Consider the following 14,350-nt stretch of genomic DNA (forward strand, 5'->3'; position numbering starts at 1 on the left):
CATGGCTCACGGGCCCAGCCGCTCCGCGGCATGTGGGATCTTCCCGGACCGGGGCACGAACCCGTGTCCCCTGCATCGGCAGGCGGACTGCGCCACCATGGAAGCCCCTCTCCTTCGCTCTTTAAAGTCACTATGTTCTCCCTAGGCGGGCTTGAAGCTATGTAGAACACATAACTTTTCTTTAACCCCCACCCGCGGCTTTTGAGCTCCTATTGTGCCATAAGCAGAGATGGCTTGTATATAGACCAGTTATGAGGCAGAAACCTTATTTGAGTAGCAGAAATACAACTGCTTTTATTCACTTACACTCATTTTATTCTTATTAAGCAAAGCTGTTATGATGGTTTAACTGTGAAGTCTTGGAGCTTTAAAATTTTTCTCTATTCCGTCCTGAAGCTGTAGTACTTACTCATAGGACAGAAATGCATGGTGGGTGATGAATTACAAATTTATAGCCACATTAGGTAAGGGCAGAAATAGTGATGTGAGAAAATATATAAACAAGTAATCGAATCACAGTGCTTTAGGTCTCAATTTCCTCATCTTCGAAATGAAGACTCTGGTGAAATAATCTCTAAAATCTCTTCCACATTCACTCTAAAATTAGTAGAGGGGTGTTTTCTTCCTTTTAAGTGAAAATTCTTTACTTTGTTTTGAAGTTAATTATTTATGATTTTTTAAATTGTTTGAGCTACTCGATTTCTTAATCATCAGCAGTTTTCAGTTGGAGGGTGAAGGGATCCAATTTCTTTACATCATTATTTTACTGAAAATCTCGTGCTTAGTTTCAAACTCTTTGAGTAGGTGAGCAAAAGATGAATTGCCTCCTAGAAGTAGGAGTGAGCAGTATAAATTATTTCTACAAGGCAGCTGTGCTTATGGAAGAGTCCTTTTTTCTTTTCTATTCTCTTTTTTTCTACAGAGAAAATCCAGAACACTTTTTTTTTGTTTGTTTTAACAAGAGGGAGAACCTAGCAATAACTTTTCTAATCTGTTAGGGTGTCAGTATTGTTTAAAAGAACTCAAAGTTCTTGTTGCCATTATTTTCAGGGTTGAAAATTAATTACTGGATCTTCCTAGGTGTGATTGTTCCTCTTTACCATGATGTAACCTATAGTATCTGTTGGAGAGTGACCTAATGTTTTGAAAAGTAGTCTGACACAATTGAGTGACCACACCCCATTCAATTTGGTGAGGTAAAAACATTTTAGAAATTGCTTCCTTCTTTGAATCTAATATCTGCCTGTCTATTAAGTTTCATCCAACTGTTTATCATTATATAAGTAGGATCCTCCCCTCATCAAAAAGTAAACCAGGTTTAAATTCCCAAGAAGTGCCAGTTTACTCTGTAGTACCTAAAAAAGTATTTATATATGGAAACAACAACGTTTAGACCCATTACATGTATAGTGGATGTTACTCATAATCGAAGTGTTACTGTCCCTCTTGAAGAAGGAACAAAAACTAAGAATTCAGTTTAGTGGTGTTGTGTTATATTCCATGACTGTGAAATCCGTTATTTTTAGAGTTCTCTGCTTCTCAAAAAAAAAAAAAAAAGAAAGAAAGGAAAGGAAAGACAAAGAAAAAGAGTCTACCAACCACATCCGCCATATATATCTGAATGACAATGTCCTCATCTAGGTGAGGTAATTAAATTAAGACATATAGTGCCCAAGTTCAAGTCCTTATACTACCGGTTTTATGAATTGAATCAAGTCTCTTAATTTCTCAATTTCTTCATCTGGACAATGGAGATAACAGTACTTTATAAGATTGTGGGGAGAATAAAGTAAGATTATATAGATAAATGGCTGGCACAAAACAAGTATGCAGGTTAGAATCATAGCAAGGAGTCATTATCCATTTCTGTTTCCCAAAATGTCTGTCACTAGGACTGGCACATAAGAGACACTGTAAATACTTGTTGGATGAATGAAAATCCTTCCCCTATGGTGTTCATAATAGCTACTGTTTATTGAGTGCATTTTCTATATCTAAGAACTGTGCTTTGTGATACACACCTGAATATGTATGTGTATGAATTTATTTCACAACAATTTTAGTAGGTAGGTAGTATTATGCCCATTTTCCAGCTAAAGAAATTGAGGCACAGAAAGTTTTACTAACTTGCTTGGAATCGTAAACTGGTACTTGTTTCGCTAGATTCAAATTCAAGTGTGTCTGGCATTAAAGGCAGTGCTCTTACCACACATCACATAAAGCATATAATTCCATTATGGTAAGAACATACATTTAAAGGGATATTTTATACACACACAGTAGGATGAACATTTTTTTATTTTGCGTGTGTGTGTGGTTTTTTTTTTTTTTTTTTTTGGTCCAGCTCTTTTCTGTGCCTTTCCCTTTTTTCTTTTCTTTAGTCTGAATATCTGAAACCCTTGGGGGAGGGGGAGAGTTTGTCTATTGAATATCACTGGAGGTAGCTTATTTCCTCAGTTATTCCTTAGTTTTATGGGAATCCTGAAGGATCTTTATTGAAGATGCCTCTTTTTATAAAATATGTTTGTTTCTACTTCCAACCCATGACCACTTTGATTAGCCAAACATTTCTCTGACTTAAAGAATGTGTAAATTTAGTTCAGGTTTGCTAAGGGGAGATCAGCATTGTTGTCATTAATATTTCCACTTAGGCTTAGTGTAGGTCTGCAGACTTTCTTATCAGTTGGCTTGGATGGAAGGCAGATTTTTCCTACACCATCCTTTTATCCAAGGTGTAGCCTCTTCAGTATGGGTCCCAGGATCAGTCCTTTCCCATTTCACAAGCTCAAGGCCCATGTCTCCCCTTCCGCTGCAAGAGCTGCAGTTCCTGGGCTCTAGGTTCCCCCACTGGAGTTTAGGTTTATTGTTCTTTTTCTTTTTTTCTCTTGTCCTTGGGAATCTCCTTTATTTTCTTATGATTTCAGCAGTACATTTAAAAGTATATCTGTTGTAATTTATTCAGCATCTGGGTGCTTTGTGGTGAAGGACTTTTTACACTATTTGTGCAGACTTTCTATAAGTAGAATTCCTTTTTCCAATTCTCACCATGGTTAGAATACTCGATTTTCAACACATACTCCAATATCCTGAGCACTTTTTGAGGACTAATTTTACCTTTGTTGGAGGAGGAGGGATGAAGGTTTGGGTTATAGCAATAAGAGTAATTACTGTTTATTGAATGCTGGTTCTGAACCAGGACTATATGTGTATTACTTATGGCAGCGCTGCAAGATAGATTGTATTATCATTTTAGAGAAAATGAAAAAGCAAGTTGCAGTGCTCTACAACCAGCCTAAGCTTCGGAGATAGGATTTGAACCAGGTCTCTCTGGCTTCAGTACTCACATGCTTATAATACTAGTTCTTAAGGTTTCCCAGGGCTTTGGAGGCAAAGTGCAATACAGTTACTGTGTTTCATATATGTTAGGGCTAATATTGTTTGTAACATTAATGAATACATATTATATTTGAAACAGTGATCTAAGCACACAATTTATCTAAAGATTTATAATAAAATGGTGATGTTAATTTCATCAATGATTCTTAGAAGCTGCTTAAGATGGACTTTGAAATAGGAAAGTCCTTCAGAGGATCAGGAACCAGGAAGTTTTCTTATTTCTTGGAAGGCCAAGAGCAGTTTAAAGAGTAGTCAGTCATCTTTCAGTGACTAGCCATGTAAACTTGTGAACCTAGGAACATTGAGACACTTTTAATCACCTATTTGCTTGCATTCCTTTCCTCTACTGAGAAAAACTCAGGGTCATGGATCTAACTGGTGACAGAGAAGAGGACCTGGACTCATTGGGGTAGGAATTAGGGGTTGGCCCAAGGCCATTACCTCTGTACTTAAAGGGCACATGGATTCAATCTTGGTGTAGTCAGGGTGACCCTCTTGTTAGGGATTAATGTGGCTGGTGATTTGAAGTTGAAGCCAGTGCTCATTTACCATTCTGAAAATTCTAGCGCCCTTTAGAATTATGCTAAATCTACTCTGTCTGTGCTCTATAAATGGAACAACAGAGCCTGGTGACAGTATGTTTGTTTACAACGTGGTTTACTGAATATTTTAAGCCCTACTGCTCTGAAAAAAAATATTCCTTTAAAAATATCACTGCTCATTGACAATGCACCTGGTCACGCAAGAGCTCTGATGGAGACGTACAACAAGATTAATGTTTTCATGCCTGCTGCCACAACATCCATTCTGCAGCCCATGGATCAAGGAGTCATTTCTTCTTCTTTTTAAATTAATTAATTAATTTAATTAATTGGCTGCGCAGTGTGGCTTGTGGGATCTTAGTTCCCAGACCAGGGATTGAACCTGCGCCCTCAGCAGTGAAAGTGCGGAGTCCTAACCACTGGACCGCCAGGGAATTCCCCAAGAAGTCATGTCAACTTTCAAGTCTTATTATTTAAGAAATGCATTTAAAAAAAAAAAAGAAAGAAAAAAAATGCATTTTATAAGGCTATAGCTATCATAGATAGTGATTCCTCTGATGGATCTGGGTAAAGTCAATTGAAAATCTTCTGGAAAGGATTCACCATTTTAGATGCCATTAAGAACATTTGTGATTCATGAGAAGAGGTCAGAATACCAAAATTCACAGGAGTTTGGGGAGCTTGACTCCAGCCCTCGTGGATGACTTTGAGGGGTTCAAGACTTCAGTGGAAATAACAAGAGAATTAGAATACAAATTGAGCCTGGAGATGTGACTGAGTTGCTGTAGTCTCATAGTAAAACTTGAATGGATGAGGAATCGCTTCTTATGGATGAGTAAAGAAAGTGGTTTCTTGAGATGGACTCTACTCCCAGTGAAGGTGCTGTGAAGATTGTTGAAATGACAACAGAGTTAGAATATGATCAATACATAGACTGAGTTGATAAAGCAGTGGTAGGGTTTGAGATTGACTCCGATTTTGAAAGAAGTTCCACTGTGGGTAAAATGCTATCAAACAGCATTGCATGCTACGGAGAAATCGTTTATTTTCGGAAGAGTCAGTTGAAGTCCGCAAACTTCATCGTCTTATCTTTAAGAAATTGTCACAGCCACTCCAACCTCACCCTGATCAGTCAGAAGCCATCAGCATCGAGGCAAGACCCTCCACCCTGCAAAATGATTACGACTTGCTGAAGGCTCAGATGATGGTTAGCATTTTTTAGCAATAAAGCTGCATCGGCACGCGGACTCTCAACCACTTCGCCACCAGGGAAGCCCAAGTATTTTTAAAAATTTTTATTCATTTCTTGGCTGCGTTGGGTCTTTGTTGCTCCACGCTGGCTTTCTCTAGTTGCGGTGAGCGGGGGCTACTCTTCGCTGCAGTGCGCAGGCTTTCATTGTGGTGGCTTCTCTTGTTGTGGAACACAGGCTCTAGGTGCATGGGCTTCAGTAGTTGCAGCATGCGGGGTCAGTAGTTGCATCACGTGGGCCCTAGAGCACACGGACTTCAGTAGTTGCAGTGCATGGGCTCAATAGTTGCGGCACTTGGGCTCTCGGGTGAGTGGGCTTCAGCAGTTGTGGCTCGCGAGCTCTAGAGTGCAGTCTCAGTAGTTGTGGTGCATGGGCTTAGTTGCTTCGCAGCACGTGGGATCTTCCCAGACCAGGGCTCGAACCCGTGTTCCCTGCATTGGCAGGCGGATTCTTAACCACTGTGCCACCAGGGAAGTCCAATAAGGTATTTTTAAAGTAAGGTATGTACAGTGTTTGGAAACGTAATACTGTTGCACACTTAATAGACTATAGTGTACTGTAGACGTAGTTTTATGTGTACTGGAAAACCAAAAAATTGTGACTTGCTTTATTACAATATTCACTTTAGTGCAGAGACCTGGAACTTCACCGCAATATCTCCAAGGTGTGCCTGAAAATTCTTTTCTACATGTATTTGCTGGAAAGTTGATTGAAAAAGGATTTAAACATAATGCATTTAATTTTATGGATGTGAGTATAGTGTGTGAAATTCAGTAGGTTTAGACGCAAGCTCATGAATCTGCATTTTTAAAAAGTATATCAGATAATTCTGATAATCAGCTTGGTTTCCAAATGCCATCCTACCGACTGCATCAGAATTACTTGGAGTGCTAATTAAAAACCAGCAGTACCTTAGATAGAATGAGTCAGAATCTCCAGGGGGTAGGGTTAGCTGTATTTTTGACAAGAGCCCCAGATGATTCTGATGTGCAAGCAACTTCATCAACTACTGTGCGTTTCCAAGCTAGGGTAAACCCCACCTTTGGTCCTGAGCCCAGACAACCAATATTTTTTAGGTGCAAGGCAAAGAATGATATAGATTGTCCCTCAACTAACACATCATATTGGCCCTCTGTATTTTTGGCAAACTTTTTGCCCATTTCCAGTTGATTTCTAATTGTATTGTTTACATTTGGTATACTTTTTTGCTTTGTTCTTGTTTCTCAACTTAACCCGTTAAGTTGAAGTAGACTTTAATTTATGCTGATAGACAATTTATATCCAACTGGAGTATCTGACGTGAACACAAGTGACCTTTCATTTCAGTCTTGGTTTCTTAGTGTCCTTTATTGCTGCCCTCTCTTTCTTTCCTAATCTGGAGGATGAATCCACTCCTCATTTCACAGGCTCCTTGTCCTACACCTCCACTTCTCTCCAAATGAGGTCTTCCTAGACTTTAAACTTTGATATTCTCTGGAGCTTTCTTCCTTAAACTGCTACATATCCTCCCGTTGCTGCCTCTGCTTCTTCATCCCCTCATCCCATCCTTCTCCCCACTTCCTTTTCTTGTTCTAGGCTGGCTTCTGTTCTAAACTTGATCAGTGTTCTAAGTCAGCAGTGAATTCCTGCATATCATCCAGTAGCCTGTTTGTAGTCCTTATTGTTTGTTTTTGTTTTTGGCCGTGCGGCAAGGCTTCCCTGACCAGTGAAAGCACCGAGTCCTAACCACTGGACTGCCAGGGAATTCTGCGGTCCTTATTCTTAATTTCTGGGTGGTATTTCCTTCCTTTTTCTTTTTTTGGCCATGCCACGTGACTTGTGGGATCTTAGTTCCCCAACCAGGGATCGAACCTGCGACGTTGGTAGTGAAAGGGCAGGGTCCTAACCACTGGACCGCCAGAGAATTCCCGGTATTTGCTTCTTTTTAAAGTTCTTTTCTTGGTCCTGATTTTCATACTTCAACTGGATCTCCAAGTTTATTCCTTTGACTAGGTCATTTTTCTCCTTTCTCTCCTCCAGCATTCCCATTATTTCCTGCCACCTCTTATTTGGTGGTGTCATCCACCCATTGGGCTTCTTTCTCTTAATCTTTACTGCTGAATAAATGTAAATGTCCTAAGGGCACCAAATTGCAGCTCCTTTTTCTGCTGCAATCTAGCCCCTCCTCCTGACTTTCTTGGGGGAATTATTAACCTTGCTTTTGTTAGACTTCAAAGTTTATTTTAAATCTGCTCTTCCCTCTTATCTACTTGCTACCGAGTTAGCCACCCAGTTGTTATTGATTCTTCTTCATTTCATAATGGTGGCCTTTGTCTTATTTCAGGGCACTTCTCCCACCAGCTATCCACGTTACATCGCCCCCCTCCCCCAATTAATTTTCTTAAATCTGGGTATTGTTCATCTCCTTCCCATGGTCAAAGTTTTCTATGGCTCCTAACTGCCTGTTATTGATGTTTATAATGGAGTACTCTATATCCACTTTAGTGACTTTGGTTAAACCTTTACCAGTAACCCTTCAGTATAGAAATGGACCTTTCAAAATTCATACAAACATTTAATCTTATTTGAACTATTCAATATTAAACCTAGAATGATCATGCATTAGTCACGCTTTAGGAGTTGTGTGTGTGTGTGTGTGTGTGTTTTCAGGAATACATTTGGCATTGTTTCAAGAGCATTGTCCAGAATTAGTCATCTGTCCTTGGAATGCAGTTAATAGTGGGTGGACATTAGCACCAGCAAGTACTCTGAGAGCCCATAATCTGTTTTGTATTATTGCCTCACTTATGCAGGAATAGAGTGAACACAAACCCAGCTGCTGTGCCGCTCTCGTACACATACCCACTCACTGGAATTAAACTGTCAACTTCACCAACTGCTGCATCTTCAGAAACCAGGGAGCTGCTTCCATTCTGGGGACTGCACCAAGCCGCAGTGAAGCCTTGCTGCAGACAGGTATCTAGTCTGCTTTGCAAGGCTGGGTTGTTCCCTGGGGCTCTGGCAGAATTTTGTGTTAGGACACATGTTAATAAGTAGCCTTTAAAAGTGCCATGACTTTACCATATGTTATTTGTATTTTTAAAATATATGCTAGGGCTTCCCTGATGGTGCAGTGGTTGAGAGTCTGCCTGCCGATGCAGGGCACACGGGTTCGTGCCCTGGTCCGGGAAGATCCCACATGCCGCGGAACGGCTGGGCCCGTGAGCCATGGCCGCTGAGCCTGCGCGTCCGGAGCCTGTGCTCCGCAACGGGAGAGGCCACAACAGTGACAGGCCCGCGTACCGCAAAAAAGAAAGAAATAAATAAAATATGTGCTAGTGAGTATGTTTAGGAGGTGAAAAGGCAGTATGTAGAGCCAAATAAATTATCAGATACCCCAGCCGAAGAATACTGAGGGGTCATTGCTTATAGTTTCAAGTGCAATGTAGTATAATGTATGGGAAGTTATCAAATTATAGGCAAATTCCGTTAAAATTAATTCTAAAAACCACTTGTAGGAAAATACAACTTTTAAACAAAGTCATCTTTATTTCCTCTGCAGAAAATTGACTAACATGTAACATTTCTTTTCCTAAAACATTCTACCTTACCTTAATGGTGTCATTGATGATGAACCAGTATTGATAAGTGATGTTGGGAATCCAAAGATGAATGGGACAAATTTCCACCCTAGAAGGGGGATATGATGTATAATAAACACCAGGGTATAAGGTCACATTGGGTGTAAGAACAGTGATCAGAGTGATCATATTTCAGAGGAAGGCACGTTTTTAACTGTGCTGCGTCCACACTTTGAGGAAGACTGCACATCTGACTCGTGCCTTTGGAGTTACCCATGAGCCCGTGTGCTGGTTCATGCATCTGATTGGAGCACCTTCCTGCTGACACAAGCTGAAAATCCATAGCAGGCTGGAAAAACAAATCTACCCACAGGTTCCATTCAGAGCCATTAGCCAATTAATTCCGTCAGTATCTCTGTGTTCTCTTTTCAGATCCTTATATCCTTCATTATAAATTTTCCTTCCTAAGATCCCACTAAAGCTGGATCTTTCAGTCCTTCAACAAGTGTTTCAGTGTTTACTATGGACCAGGCAGTTGTGTTGGGGCCTAGCAATCAAGGTGAGAAGAATACACTCTAGTGGTTTAGAGTGTGGCCTCTGGAGTTGGACTGGCTGGGTTTGAATTCTTCTCTAGTCATTAACTGGGTGACTTGGAGCTCTTTTTGACTCAGTTTCCTCATCTATAAAATGATAACATGATATATTACCTACATCATGGAGTTGTCGGAAGAATAAAAATGTTATTGTTTTTACAGTGCTTGGGAAATGTTCAAATAATAACTTTTCTGGTATTTTTGTTAGGATTAACACAAATACTGCTCTCACGGTTTGGGTTTCTTTTTGCATCTTATGTGTATCTCTGATCTAGCGCTGTCTCTCTGGATTGTGATTGGTTGTTTACACTTGTACCTACTGAGTACAAGTTACTGCGCAAGGTACGAGCTCTTTTAGGCACATATTTTCCCACCCCCTTTTATCCACTTCCTGCTTAGTCCTTTCCTCCCCTTAGTTCCTGCCCAAACTGCCTTTTACTGCTGGCCTCTCTCCTCAGTATTTCCTCCTGTGCTGTCTTGAGCCCCACTTCTACGTCAGACTTCCTTAAAGCCTGAATTGCATCACAGAACCACACCCTGCCTCTGTTTCCTGACTGAAGCCTGGCTTTCACCTTCAATGCTGGTTCCCTGGTGACTCAAGTGGCAGTTGATCTTCCACGGTCCACGTAGCTGCTGGTCAGGACTTGTGGTCAGCTCTCTCTTAGCTTTTCCTGATATTTGTCTTACACCCTCCCGGAAGAAAATCCTCCTGCATTCACTCTTGCCAGCCACCTGGACTTCTTCACTCAATTTCTCCTTGTTTTTCCTGTGCCTGTCCCACCAGTCCCTAACTTGAGTCATCCATTGCCATTGCTCCTCAAGGGCCCCTCGGAGTCCACTCAAGGGCTCAGTAAATATTGTCAACAGAAGAACCCCAAACTAGCTTTGCATATCTTGCTTCAACATAAGAATTTTCTGACAACGCTGAAAGAATATGGAATTGGTTTTCTTTGGTGCTTGTGAGTTCCTTATTAATGAGGATATTCAAGGAGAGGCAAGATGGCTTCGTGGCTATAGAGGAGACAGAATGTCAGATGTAACCTTTTCTGACCAGTAATCCCAGCTTGCACACTAAAATATTCTGTCAGTGGTCTCAGCTGTCCTGTGTCTGCACCATTCATGTTCTCCTATCAGCAATATGTACTAGTTTTGTGCAGGGGTGTATTATGAGGAAAGGCGTGGGAATAGTATACTTCGTTCTCCTTGAGATTTCATGGACTAGATATCCCTTTTAGTGTAACAGTTCTGATTATTCCTGGCATCCTTTCTGATGCTGTGCTATGTCTTGATTCGAGAGTATACTGGAGTTTGTAGGCCCTGGCTTGCTCCTCCACTGAAAGGCCTCAGAATGCTTCGTCATGTTGTCAGGAGTTTCATTATCTTATATCTATCATTTACCATTCCAGGTGTCCTCTCCTTGAACTGTCTTTTTTTTTTTTTCTTTGCCTGTTATTTCTCACTATTAGGACTTGGCTTTTAAGGTCAAAACTTCTAATAGTGCTCCTTTCTTCTGCCCATCTCTAAAGGGCATACTTTAAAAAGCAATCTGACAAGTAGAAACTAGGCATGATCAGAAGCAAGATTTTAATTTCCAGCTCTCGTACAAAAAGATGAGAGTGTAGAACATCTGAGACCTGAAGCATCACTGTATTGTTTTCCGTCTCTTAATGTATTTCATAAAATCTAAAATATTTTATCAAATCTTTTTAACATTTTAACATCTCTGAAATTGGGATGCTTTTTTCAATTGGTGCTGGTTAAAAAATTGTGAGACATTGAAATGTAGACTGGCCTAAATTTTAAAACATAACTGTACAATATTTACTGCCTCTGAATAGTAGCAAAGATTATGAATTTGTGGAATATATAACTGAAAACGTTGACTAACATCCCCACCCCCCTTCTCTAAACCCAAACATACTATGTGTGATTATATCTTCTATATCTGTGACTACTTCTTCAGCCTCTTAATTATAATTAACAATCATAAGAGCCAAAACAATAATAGCTATCATTTATTGAGCAATTACTTTTATGGTCAGACATTGTCCTAAGTGCTTTACATGCATAAACTCAATCATTACTAGTAAGATCTTTAATCTACATTATACAGAAGAGGAACCAGGAGTCCAGACAGTTTAAATAATTTGTCCAGGTTTACCTGGCTGGGGAGCCAGGATTTTAAACTCAGGCTCTTAACCCATGTACTTTCCTACCTCCCATAAATTTCTTATTGCCAGTTTTTTTGTTTGTTTGTTTTTGGTTTTTCTGGCTGCATTGGGTCTTTATTCTGTGCACGGGCTTTCTCTAGTTGCCGCAAGCAGGTGTTACTCTTTGTTGTGGTGCGCTGGCTTCTCTTTGTTGTGGTGCACTGGCTTCTCATTGTGGTGGTTTCTCTTGTTGCAGAGCTAGGGCGCGGGCTTCAGTAGTTGTGGCTCGTGGGCTCTAAGGCACAGGCTCAGTAGTTGTGGCACACAGGCTTAGTTGCTCCGCGGCATGTGGGATCTTCCTGGACCAGGGTTCGAACTCGTGTTCCCTGCAATGGCAGGCAGATTCTTAACCACTGTGCTACCAGGGAAGTCCCTTATTGCCAGTTTTTTTTAACATCTCTGAATATAAGGATGGTAATTATTGATCTTTAGTAATGGGGAAGATACCGTCTCTGATATTTTTGTCTAGTTTATCCAGAGTATTAAACAGAGTAACTCTGGTCAACTGCAGATAGTGAGGAAGGGGAAAAAAAGACATTTCAAGGAAAAGGAGAAACATTGTTAAAAAAGATTCTGAAGATGGAAACAAAAAGTAGCTTTCTGGTCTTTGCTGTGCAACCAGACCTCTTGGGAATACTCAGCTAATTCAGGCTTCTACTCCTTTCTTGTCATATCTCATTAGTAGGGTGATGGTTATGTACTAAACTTTGAAATTATGTAAATATTAATTTTTAAGAATCCTGTTAAATTTGAGATGTTCTGCAAAAACAGGCAAAACTGCCTTTCTCCTCTTTTATTCCATTAAAAAAACTATAATGGATAGCTATATAACAATGCACAGAATAATATAGAATGTATATATTAACATAATATATATTAATACTATTATATATACAGGTACATATGTATATATAGTATTAATATATCAGTACCATGATCCTATTGGTATATGTTGGCAAACCACTTTAATTTTCCTAAATAAGGGAATTATGCATAGCTTTTTTCACTCTTTTATCATCTTAGTGTAATAAAAACTTGGATGTGAGTAGTTACACTCAGACAGGCTGTCCCCCATGGAAGAACTAGGGAACTGACTAGGGTGCTAATTAGAACCTTTTTACAGAAAGCGGTAAACTCATGCCACTGGTTATGAAAACAGTGAAAAGAAGGGAAGAGAAGGATTCAGGAGGAAGCAGGGAGGAAACTGCCAATGATGGCAGTCATTGTTCTGAAGTCGGTGTGCTGCCCAGTATAAGCTCATTCTCATTGAGAACTAATGCCCGTTTCTGAGTTTTGGAACTGAATGACCAACTTGTGTGTTATTGTTAACCCGGGAGATTTGCCTTAACCACATTGTGGGCATTGGGGAGGTAGAAAAAAGAAATAGAAAATTAAAAGATATTCACATAATCCCCACCTTCAGTGGGCAGCTGTCACCATACAACGTCTGAAGGCCTCTGATGAACCAGCTGACAGGGATCGGGGAGGTGCTTCTTTTCCTCATGGTCTTGATGGTGGCTCATTTCTGTAAACTTAAAAAAATTGTACTGGCAATTCCATCTATCACTGCTGCAGTAAATGTACGTATTTCAGAATAGTCATTCCTGCATATCTTTTGTTAATTGTTCATTTCTGGCATAGGTTCCTGGGTCACTACAGTTTATACTTTTGCATCTAGAAAAGGGATTTTTAATCTCCTTATTTTGGGTCTCAAAGCTAGCTCCTTGCCATTAGTTCCTGCACATGCTATCTATAGTGGCTCACTGAGAAAATAGACTTTGTTATGGACATTTGGAAAAGTTGAATAGTTTGTGTCTGCTTATTTTCCTTTATCTAGAAACCGCCCTCCTCAGAATAGATTAAAAGAGAATAATTTCTCTTTATTAAATTTTTTCTTTTAATATTTTCCTTTTGCTCATGGGTTAAATGACACAACTTTTTATTGTAGACCAGAAAGGCTTGACTAATACAAAATTTCAGTCAGTTGAAACTTGCAATGTTTAAGAAGTATTGAGTTCATCTGCTTCACATCTTTACTTAAGTACACCTCACTGAGGCCTTTCCTTGGCCATCTTATTTAAAATTGGAAGCCCCACTCCTATACTCCTTTACTTGTTTTATTTTTCTCTACAACACTTACCACTAACTCTTAATTTTTTAAAATCTTATTTTCTGTCCCTCCATCCCCACCCCAATATACACTAAATCCCATGAGTCATGAGCAGGGCTTTTTGCCTGTTGCATTCTCTTTTCCAAAGTCAGAATGTTCAATATGGATGCTGCCGAGCTTGGGCCTAAGGACTTGTTCTCAGCGGCTGGTCTGTGAGACAGGGAAGGAGGTGGCAGGTGTTTGTGTTCGGGGTGAAGGTGAGCATTTGACACATCTTAGAGGTAAAGTGCCAGGTCTGTGCCCTTTGCACCAAAGCACCAGCAGCCACAACAACAGAAACACCATGGGCTGGTGTTTTAACGGGAATAGGTGTAGTCAGTGTGGGATCAAACCGAACTGAGAATAAGGTAGACATAGGAGTTGGTATGAGGCCTTCAGTTCATCAAGTTGAGCTGTGTATACAGAGGAGATTTTTCATCACTTCTTTTAGTAATATGTTGAATTTTTTTTTTTTTTTTTTTTTTTTCTGTGGTACGCGGGCCTCTCACTATTGTGGCCTCTCCTGTTGACCCGTGTCCCCTGCATCGGCAGGCGGACTCTCAACCACTGCGCCACCAATGAAGCCCAATTTGTTGAATAATTTTTTTTTTTTTTTTTTTTTTTTTTTTTTTTTTTTGGTATGCGGGCCT

General features: G+C 40.1%; 1 protein-coding gene across 8 annotated transcripts in view; it reads left to right on the forward strand.

Moving 5' to 3' along the window:
* Positions 1-14,350, forward strand: part of FGD4 (FYVE, RhoGEF and PH domain containing 4) — a 209,972-nt gene that overhangs the window by 1,516 nt on the left and 194,106 nt on the right. The window lies entirely within an intron of this gene.

The sequence above is a fragment of the Physeter macrocephalus genome, chromosome 6, assembly GCF_002837175.3.
Source record: "Physeter macrocephalus isolate SW-GA chromosome 6, ASM283717v5, whole genome shotgun sequence".
NCBI classification, from domain to species: Eukaryota; Metazoa; Chordata; class Mammalia; order Artiodactyla; family Physeteridae; genus Physeter; species Physeter macrocephalus.